This window comes from Vulpes vulpes, chromosome 4, assembly GCF_048418805.1.
Source record: "Vulpes vulpes isolate BD-2025 chromosome 4, VulVul3, whole genome shotgun sequence".
Lineage (NCBI taxonomy): Eukaryota > Metazoa > Chordata > Mammalia > Carnivora > Canidae > Vulpes > Vulpes vulpes.
This window is the reverse complement of record NC_132783.1, coordinates 69,261,296-69,271,038: the sequence shown is the minus strand read 5'-3', so window position 1 is coordinate 69,271,038 and position 9,743 is coordinate 69,261,296.

Here is a 9,743-nt window from a genome sequence, read left to right as displayed (position 1 = left end):
GCTTCACACTTTCACCAAATGTAGTTACATTTCAGGATCCATGTAGTGGCCTCAACTTTAGGCCAAGTCTGGTGTTTGCTCAAAACATTCTTCTGTTGACATAATGTTTTAGCCACGTGTCAGGTCTGTTCTGTCACTGGGTGACACTGCACAGCAGAGTAGTCTGCTGGGGATAAAGTAAAAGTCTAGTTCAATGGATGTTGTAGAAAGTATAGAAGGCAACCAAGAAGGGTGAGTGTCAGGAAGCATCCAGAAATGAGCATGGGACAAAGGACCCTGGAGCTGAGCCAGATGCCGTGAAGAAGAAGAAGGAAGTGGCCAGTTGAGCAAGGTGAGCCACTCAAGGCGGCTCTGGGGCAGAAGCAAGCACTTGGTTCTGACTTCCCAGGGATCCTCTCAATAACCAGAAAGCAGTGCAGAGACAAAGGGACTCCCCAGTTCTGAAATCCTAAAGCCATAAGAATGTAAAAATAGAAACTGATGTTGTCATCACAGGTGTTAGTCAACACGTAGGCCATAAAAACAATAAAAGATAATGGTAAAGTCAATGTTCACAAGTAGTTACTCTTACCTAGATTGGACTGTCTTTCCTTTTTTTTTTAATTTTTATTTATTTACAATAGTCACATAGAGAGAGAGAGAGAGGCAGAGACACAGGCAGAGGGAGAAGCAGGCTCCATGCACCGGGAGCCCGATGTGGGATTCGATCCCGGGTCTCCAGGATCGCGCCCTGGGCCAAAGGCAGGCGCCAAACCGCTGTGCCACCCAGGGATCCCTGGACTGTCTTTCATAGTAAACAAAACCAGCGTTTTACATTTAAATTGAAACTATACACACAGCAAGATTCCCGCCACAGGCAACCCCCTGAGTCCATGAGTCTTTAGCAATGGTGATCAGTGGAGCAAGCGGGCTTCCACTTGGGTTTTGTATATGCTTCAAGACTGTTCTGCATTTTGCATTCTTCATTCCTCCCCTGTAGGTCTAGCTCATGATTAGAGTCAGACAACACGGTTGGGCCACAGTCTGCCGCTATCCTACACGGTTTGAACTCCCTTGGTCAGGACACACCTGCACACATGGGTATGTCAGGAAATTCTTGGAGTGGAACTGCCCAGTTAAGATGTGTTCCTTTTTTAAGACTCATAAAGCCAAACTGCCCTCCAGTGATTTTGTGCCAATTTATACTCCCACTAATAGAGCAAGAGGCCCAGACTTAAATCTGCACTTAAAAAACAAACATGAGGTTTATACTTTGTCTTTACTAACCTAGAAAAGTTAGTCTTTTTAGTGAAACTTTAGGATTTATATCTTACTATTCAAAAATCTCAGTGTAGGGGCACCTGGGTGGCTCAGTGGTTGAGTGTCTGCCTTTAGCTCAGGTCATGATCCCAGGGTCTTGAGATCGAGTCCCACATCAGGCTCCTTGCAGGGAGCCTGCTTCTCCCTCTGCCTATGTCTCTGCCTCTGTCTCTCATGAATGAATAAAATAAAATTTAAAAAATCTCATTGTATACTTCATAACAGTGGCCAGAAACTACTGTTTGTGGAGTAAAAGTCTACCTTCTTCATAACTACTACAGTACTTATGGAAAGGCTAAAATTTAAAAAAGACAAAAGAATCTTTAGGTGGTGGACATATCTTTGAAGAGGGGTATTTAGTTTGTGTTTTCTCTAGGATTTTTAAAAATAACATACATTTTTACAGTTCAAAAATCAAAGCAGTATGAAAGATAAACATTGGAGTCTCCCCCCCCACACACACACATACTCCCTTCCTTCCCTCACCTCTCTATGTAACAATTTGTAAGTTTGTCTATCCCTCCAGTATCTTGATGTAAATACAGATATTTTTTATTACTCTTCCCGTTCTTAAACAAAAGGTAACATATTATATACTGTCTTTTTTTCCAGCTATAATGTATCTTGGAGCTCTTTGCAAATATCACTCAGTACATTGAGAACTTTCTTCTCAGTACAGGCTACATAATGTTCCATTGTGTGCATAGACCATGTTTTCTTTAACCCATTCCTTACTGGTTAACAACTGGGTAATTTCCAAGTCTCTGGTTCTTTCGAAGTAATTCCAAAATATTTAATTAATGACAGCATTGTTAATGTCTCAGTCTTCACCACATTCTCCTAACCTATTTATCAGAAAAAGTAGTAACATTCTTTCCAGTTTAACCACTTTCCTATATATAGGCAAGAATCATTTACAAAATTTGATGGAAAGGGAGAAGAATTCAGCAAGAAATGTGCAAGAAATTTTTGATGAAAACTTCTGAAATAAATATAAGGAGACCAACTTAAATGGAGACCTACTGTGTTTGGGGATAGAAAGACTCAGTATTATTAAGATGTGAGTCCTCCAAAATTAGCAAAATCAGTGCAATTTAGTAAAACTCCCAAACGGGAACTTTAATAGATTTGTAAGTTCATTCTAACATTCATGTATAAAAACAAAGAAAGAAAACTGCCAAGAAAAGCAAAGAACAAGATGGGCATAGCAAGACTTGCCATACCAAATACTAAAGTACATCACAAAATTAAACAGTGTTATGAGCTCAGGTATAGACAAATTGATCCATAGAAGAGCAGCATCTAGAAACCTCATGAATCTATGGCAATTTACAAAAAAGATGACATCTTATATCGGTAGGGGCTCTTCACTAGATAGTGTTAAGTCCATCTACTACTCATTTGATAGGGAGAAAAAATAATTCAATTTTCACTTCATAGTCACCAAAAAATTAATTCCAGTTGGATTAAAAAACTGAAAGCAAAAGGCAGTCGTTTTATTTGTTTAAGATATTGGGAGAACATAATTTTTTTAATGATCAAAGGGTGGATCTTTCTAAAGGTGACACAAAATCCCCCATCTATAATTAAGGTTTGAGGTTTGACTCTGCAGATTAATATTTTATTTCCTATAAGAAAAAGGAAAGCATAAAGTTTGGCTATGGGCTATGACAACACATTTGCAATACATTTAACAGAAAATTGATGCCAGATGTATACAGATCCTAACAAGCTACACAAACAGGAATGCACTTTAAAAAAAAAAAAGGTGCATTTTTCTAATTTTTCCAAAATATTTTTAAAAGACTGGCCAAGTATGCAAACAGAATATTCATCAAAGAAATAGGTGGTTAACAATATGAAAAAGATGCTAACCTCACCAGGTAAAATGCAAATTAAGATAATATTCCTGATTTTGGTAATATAAGACTAGTTTGTGGGTTTTTGTTTTGTTTTGTTTTGGGGGGCGGTGTTGGCCAGTCTTTCTATACGTTTTTTGGCGTTTGGGTTGTTGTTGTTGTTGTTGTTTTTAAGATTTTATTTACTTATTTGACAGAGAGTGAGAGCACAAGCAAGGGGAGTGGTAGAGGAAGAAGCAGGCTCCTGCTGGAAGGGAACCCTATGCAGAGCTGGATCCCAGGATCTCTGGGATCATGACCTGAGCTAAAGGCAGATGCTTGAGCCATCCAGGTGCCCAGTCTTGCTACAGGTTTATCAATTTTGTTCTTTTTGTTTTTTTTTAATTTTTATTTTATTTATTTATGATAGGCACACAGTGAGAGAGAGAGAGAGGCAGAGACACAGGCAGAGGGAGAAGCAGGCTCCATGCACCGGGAGCCCGACGTGGGACTCGATCCCTGGTCTCCAGGATCGCGCCCTGGGCCAAAGGCAGGCGCCAAACCGCTGCACCACCCAGGGATCCCAATTTTGTTCTTTTTGAAGAATGAGCTGTTTTCTATTTTAGTTTCCCATTTAATTGATACCTACTTTTTACTTTGTCTTTCATTCCACTAGACGTAGGTTTATTTTGCTCATCCTTTTCCAGTTTCTTAAGATGGAAGCTTAGATTATTGATCTGAGAACTTTCTAATATGAGCACTCAAAGCTATAAATTTCCTTCAAGAACATTGTGTTAGCTATGCCCACAAATTTTACTATGTTGTAATTTCATTTTTCTCCCATTTAAAATATTTAATTGAGACCTCTTTGGGAAATCACTTATGAGTGTATTGTTTGATTTCCAACTGATTTGGGATTTTCCTGTTATCTTTCTGTACTGATTTCCAGTTTAATTCCATTTTGGTCAGAAATATACTTTGTATAATTTCATTTTGCATTTGTTAGTTTATTTTATAAATAGGATATGATCTTGATGAATGTTCCATATGCACTTGAAAAAATGTTTTTCTGGGCAGCCCCGGTGGCACAGCGGTTTAGCACCACCTGCAACCCAGAGTGTGATCCTGGAGACCGGGGATTGAGTCCCGCATCGGGCTCCTTGCATGGAGCCTGCTTCTCCCTCTGCCTGTGTCTCTGCCCCTCTCTCTCTCTGTGTTTCTCATGAATAAATAAATCTTAAAAAAAAATGTTTTTATGTTGTTGGGTAGAATGTTCTATAAATGCCAGTTATTTGATGGCAATGATGTTGTTGTTTAGCTCTTCTATATCTTCACTGATTTTTGTTTACTAGTTCTATTACTGATAGTGTTGAAGTCTCCAACTATGATTGAAAATTTGTCATTTTCCTTTCAATCTTCAGATTTTCCTGCATATTTTGCCCAAACACGATCTTCTTTGTAATTTTAGCTTTTTTCTGAAAGATCAACTTAGTCTGGCCACCATAGTCACTATGTTTCCTGTCATAGTTCTGCTTTCCCTGGGCATACAGAGAATTCTTGTTCTTCTTGCTCATTGTAATTTTTGTAGGGATGATCCTTGCCACACCTCTTCTAGAAGCTCACCAGGTTTTAGGAACACTCACATGCACATGACAGCACTATTAGGACAGAAACACATATATTCTGAAGTACTGTTATTGGGTTGTAAGGAAACATTCACTCCTGCTCTGTGTCTCCTCTCAATACTACACCACTTCACTTCTGACACCAGATTTGTGGGGTTTCCACATATGAAGCAATTCTGTGACAGCAGCTGGTATCCTACAGTTTAACTCAATTCTGACAATACCTACCTGAAGACAGCATGAGACCCCACAGTGTAAGGGCTCAGTCACATAAGACTACCCTCCTTCCCCACTTCAGATGCTGATCACAAGTCCAGATTGTTACCTGTGCTTCTGTCTGAGCAGTTATAAATTGGAGGTTCCATGACCCTCCTTGGGTCTATTAAATTGCTAGAGCGTCAATGTCACTAATCATCAAAGGAATACAACTTGAAACCATAGTGAGATATCACCTTATACCCGTCAGAATGGCTAGCCTCAAAAATACAAGAAATAACGAGTATTGATGACGATGTAGAGAAAAAGGAACTCTCATACACCGTTGGTGGAAATGCAACCACTGTGGAAAACAGTTTGGAGGTTCCTCAAAAATTTTATTTTATTTTTTTTCCTCAAAAATTTTAAAATAGAAATACTATATGACCCAGTAATTCCAGTTTTGGATATTTACACAAAATACATGAAAACACTAATTCAAAAATATATATGAACCTTTATGCTTATTGCAGTATTATTTACAATAACCAAGATGTGGAAGCAACCCAAGTTTCCACCTACAGATGAATGGATATACACATATCCATGGTGTATACACAATGGAATACTACTCAGTCATAAAAAAGGATGAGATCTTGCCATTGGCAATAACTTGGATAGACCCAGAGGGTATTATGCTAAGTGAAATAAGTCAGAAAAAGACAAATACCATATTATTTCACTTATCTGTGGAATATAACATCCAATAAAACAAAAAGCAGAAACAGTCCCATAAATACGGAGAATAGACTCGTTGTCAGAGGAGAAGGGGTGAGAGGGTGAGCAACATGGGTGAAAGAGAGTGGGAGGATATGGGCTTCTAGTTGCGGGATGAATAAGCCACAGGAATGAAAGGTACAACACAGGGAATATAGTCAATGGTAAGGTCATGGCATTGTATGGTGACAGACCGTGGCAACGCTTGTGGTGAGTATAGCATAATGTACAGACTTGTCAAATCGCTATGTCGTACACCAGAAACTACTGTAATGTGTATCAGCTGTACTTCAGTTTTTTAAAAAACAGACTTCCAGGGAAGATGGCAGAGTAGGGAGGCTCCAGGCCCACCTCATCCCAGGGATCACATCAGTGTAAATAACTCAGAACAACAGTCTGAAGGCTGGCAGAACAAATTCCACAACTAAAAGTAGAGAAGAGGCCAAAGAGGGTAGGAAGTGAGGAGACTCAGGAACTAAATGGACTCTGGGGACTGTGGGAGGGAGGGGGCCGCACAGGCATAGAGAGGAGAGAAACAGACCCCCTCACAGCAAGGAGCCCACAGAGGGAAGATGCATCCCCATAACATTTGCCTTTGAAAACCAGAGGGGCCAAATTTCATGAGTTCTTATAACCAGAGGGACTTTAAACTTGCAATCTTTAAAGAGCAGGCTTGGGGGACACCTGGTGGCTCAGCGGTTGAGGGTCTGCCTTTGGCTTCTCCCTCTGCCTGTGTCTCTGCCTCTTTCTCTGTGTCTCTCATGAATGAATGAATGAATGAATGAATGAATGAATAATAAATAAAATCTTTAAAAAAAAAAAAAAGCAGGCTTGGCTCTGGGAGACCATGTGGGTGAGAGGAACTGGAACCCCCACCCTTAAAAACACAGCACAACAAACCGCCCATGGAGATTGGAGATTGGACAGCAGTTTGAAAAATGCCTGGGGCAAACAGAAGGGAGAGTTGTTTACTAATCTCGGAGCACTAGAGCACGTACCTGTCAGGAGGGACAGAAATCCCTGGGGAACTCCTCCAGGAACAAAGGAACTGGCAGGCACCATTTCCCTCCCCCACCCCCCAGTGTAAACACACAGCCACCTGCCGAAAGCACTAATTTGCTAGCGTTGCTGCCCCCTCCCCTCCATACACACACTGTGCTTCTACTAATCCACCCTTCTGGACAGCCCACCTAATCCAGGCACAGCAGGGACACGAAGTGGGCTAGCATCACACCCTGACCCCAACACCTCCATGCTGTGTGTTGGTGCATGTGCCCTCTCCAACATGCTCTTGACCAGAGCCTATATAGGGCATTGCCACAGGCCTGGCAGTGTGCAAGCAGCCCCTGCATTGGCCAGCACCACTCCACAGCGTCTCCTGCCTCAGATAGAGGGAAAGATCATCATACAAACTAGTCAGAGGCCCTAGCGATGGACTGGAGGCAGACAATTATTCTGACTTTGAGCCTGACCCACCAACCAAAGCTTCCCAGGACAACACAGGGAAAGTGCCCCACAGTTTGGTACTACTGCATCTCTGGAAAATGCTTGGTCTGACTCAAGACCAAGGTGTCCCCAGACTGGCTCATGAACACCACAGGTATCAAACATTGTCCAACAGGCAAAGAAAGCCATTGCAGACAATCAGACTGAAGGAAAAAGTGGCTCAATCACAACAGCAGGGTCCATATAAAGTACATAGAAGACACCCCTGAAGCAACAAGTTCTGGTGAACAGGAGTCACTGCACAGCAGGACATTATAGGACTTCTTCATAAGGTCATTACTTTCAAGTGCAGGGGATGCAGCTGTCTTTCTTAACACAGAGAAACAGACTCAGAGAGTTACGAAAATGAGGAGACAGAGCAACATGTCCGAAATGAAAAAACAGGACAAAATCATAGCAAGAGACTCAAGTAAAATGGAAATAATATGCTTGATAGGGAATTTAATGATCATAAAGATACTCACTGGACTTGAGAAAAGAGCGGAGGACATCAGTGAGACCCTTAACAATGAGATAAAAAAGCAGAAGAGATGAACATAATAAATGAAATAATACACTAGATGAAATAATTTACTAGACGAAGCAGAAGAATGAATACCTGGAAAACCGAGTAATAGAAAGTAGTAAAGCTGAGCAGGTGAGAGGAAAAAAATATGCAAAATGAGAATTCCATCAAACATAATGACATTCACATTATGATGAGGAAATGGACTGTTATTGGAACTATCCCCTATAGGTAATATTTCACTTCTGTGGCTGCTTTCAAGATGTCTTTTAGATTTCAACAGTCTGTGATGTGTCTGGGCTTGGATTTCTTTGGTTTGAACCTGTTTCCTGTCCACTCAGCTGCCTCGGCAAGCTGTCAGCCATCATTTCTGCAGATGTTTTAAAAGCACTATGCTTTCTCTTCTCATTCTGTAACTCCTATGACATGATCCTGAAACTTTATGTTGTTTAGATTGGATGACTTGTATTGATCTAGATCTTTCTCTTTCATCTCCATTCTGCTACTGAGTCTATCCAGTGAGGTTTTAAACATTTTGGTTAGGTTCTTTTCAGTTCCAATATTTTCATTTGGTTCATCTACCATCTATTTCTTTACTGATAATTTCTACTTTAATGAGTATTTCAAGAGTGTCTTGTGATTAGTTATTAGAACATTTTAATCATTGCTTCCTGAAAGTTTATGGTGGTATCTATTGGTTTTTTTTCAATTAGAGTTATTTTCATGTTGTTTTTTGTTTTGTTTTGTTTTTTGTTTTGTTTTGTTTTGTTTTACATATTGGGTAATTCAGGATTGTATCCCAGGCATTTTGAAAGTTACATGAGGAGATGCAAGAAAATCCTATGGAGAATGTTGATATCTTTGTTTTAGCAAGCAATCAATCTGGTTGGGTTCAGGCCACAATTTCTGTGAGTGTTGATTTTTTAAAAAAATATTTTATTTATTTATGAGAAACAGAGAAAGGGGGAGAGGGGGAGAGAGGCAGAGGGAGCAGCAGGATCCACACAGGGAGCCCGACATGGGACTCGATCCCGGGTCTCCAGGATCACGCCCCGGGCTGAAGGTGGCATTAAACCACTAAGCCACCGGGGCTGCCCTGGGTGTTGATTCTAACACCAGTTAAGTTTTCAAACCCTCTCCAGTGCTATTTGGATTTGTCACCATCTTGCGATCAATGTGAAATGTGGGAGGTATCTATCAGCTGAGGTCTCAAATGTTTGGTATGCTAATTAGGGTCAGCTCCACAGGTGAACAATGTGAACCAGGTGAGCAGGTCATGGGTGAGTAAAGCTCATAAATAACTTTGTAGAATCCCTATGCTCGCTCCAGTACTTCCTGGGTCCTCTAGCCCAACACTTCCACCCCACTCCATAAGTGAGTTCCAGCCCCAACTCCATGGTACCACAGCCTCTACCAAATGGAAAAGAAACTCCCTTCACTCAGAGTTGGCTCTTGCAGGCTACTATTGGCCTGGGGCTCCAGCATGAAAAATGGAGGCGACCAAGAAGAGGGCATTGCCCCCACTCCTTCTGAGCTCTCGCACTTGTTTTTGTGCCACAAGCCAGGCTTCTCTAGGATCTCTGTACCATTGTGCTCACTTCTCCATTTGGGGCCATGTTGCATTCTGGCTGGGAGATACCAGAGGAAATACAAACTGGTGAAATTACCACTTCAGTTGTACTTAGAATTCTGGCGTTCTCCCTAACCTGCTTGGTGTTGTTTACTTCAAGTCTTCCAATGGTCGTGCCATACATTCTGTCCATTCTGTTGTATTGCTGTGTTCAGTGAGAACAAAAGGTGTGTGTTAACTCCACCTAATCTGGAATACAAACCTTCTCTACGATATTAAGAGAAAGATATGATAGAACATGTATGGCATTACATACTTGTGCACCCTCCAAAAAACATTAATGTAACTCCATAGATAAGTGTTTAGAGAAAAGGTCTGCGAGCTTACATACCTAACACTGGTTTCCTCTAAGAAGGGATGCAGAACTT